The sequence below is a fragment of the Eumetopias jubatus genome, unplaced genomic scaffold (assembly GCF_037043125.1).
Source record: "Eumetopias jubatus isolate StellerSeaLion01/CBP00866 unplaced genomic scaffold, mEumJub1_p1.0 scaffold_15, whole genome shotgun sequence".
NCBI lineage: Eukaryota > Metazoa > Chordata > Mammalia > Carnivora > Otariidae > Eumetopias > Eumetopias jubatus.
In genome coordinates, this window is record NW_028274821.1 from 18,566,570 (window position 1) to 18,568,017 (window position 1,448).

Sequence of the window (1,448 nt, forward strand, 5' to 3'; positions counted from 1 at the left end):
GCTACTAGTACTGCTCCAGAGGAAGCAGAATAGGCTGGGTGGACTTGGTGTGGTAGTTGGGATTGGGGAAGTGTAATTTTTAGTCTTTGAACCACACAGTGGAGGATCTACGGCACTAATAAGCTCCATTTGCTGATCTACGCAATGTGGTTTTGCAGAGGCAAATTTTAGTGGCCCATTCCCTTCCTTGCCTCTCTCCAATCCATTCATGCTTGAATTTAACCAATATTTGCAGATTCCCAACAGTCGTGCATAAAAACTAGCCTCATTGGTTTGCAGTAACATTTTGTATGAAGTACACACTCTGTGCAAAGTGCTGGATGGCACTCCTTGACCTTAATGTTTCTCACCTGCTTCTAGTAAACCAACCTGGGTTTGTGCATACTGTTGTTGGCCCTTCTTCAGATTCAGATCGCTAGGAGTCTGCACCTGTCCATCCACTTATTCATTTTTATTGAGCCACTACAATGGGTTATGATTTGTGCAAGACTCTTGCCTTATGTCCTCATTCATTCTAAAAACACTTTGCTCTTTTTGTGTCTAGCACAGGCATGGCTCATGGTCCCAAGAAGCATCTGAAGCATTGGATGCAAGAAAAACTGACCGGTGTGTTTGGTCCTCGTCCACCTCCTGGTCTCCACAAGCTGAGAGAATGTCCTCCCTCATCTCTTTCTAAGGAACAGACTTAAGTACTCCCTGACAAGAAATGAAGAAAGAAATCTGCATGCAGCAGTTCATTACGATTAATTTCAAGGGCCAAACTCTTAGCCTACTCTGTTTTAGGGAGGTCATCAGCGCTGACAAGAAGGAAGAGAATTTCTGTCTGATCTGTGGCACCAAGTGTTGCTTTGCTCTTCTTCATTTTGCACCCGAGGAGGCCAAGTACAAGTTGTACAAAGTGAGAAAGATCTTTGTGCACATAAAAGGAATCCCTTATCCGGTGACCCATGATGCTTGTTCCATCTGCTGCCCTGATCGCCTCATCAAAGTGAACGATGCTGTTCAGATTAATGTGGACACTGGCACACCAAACAGAACAGCCAAACAGAGCAACGGGTGAGAGAATCTCTAGGTGACATAACTGGAGGGCTCTTTGTACTTAATTAACGATAATATGGCATGATTAACAACCGCCAAAACAAACAAACAACTTCCTAAACATCAGGCATTGCACCAGGCCCTGATCTACAATGGTGAACAAAATCATACAGAGAGAGACCTGTTTTTCAGTCTGATTAATCAAACAAACATGCCCAATAGAGATATAATGACAAGCTGCAGTAAGTGATCTAAAATCATTACCCAAAAACCCAACTTATACTCATGAAGTGAAGGAGGTGGAGTGGGAAGAGGTCCTTTGGGGAGACTTCCCTTCGTCACCTCATCTGAAGAAAGGGTAGGAGTTTTCTATGCCAGGGAGGAGGAGAAGCCCAAGGAAGCTGAGCAGC

General features: G+C 44.2%; 1 pseudogene; it reads left to right on the forward strand.

The window, feature by feature from the left end:
- Positions 1-551: 551 nt before the first annotated feature.
- On the forward strand, positions 552-1,060 carry LOC114203180 (small ribosomal subunit protein eS4, X isoform-like; annotated as a pseudogene).
- Positions 1,061-1,448: the final 388 nt, after the last annotated feature.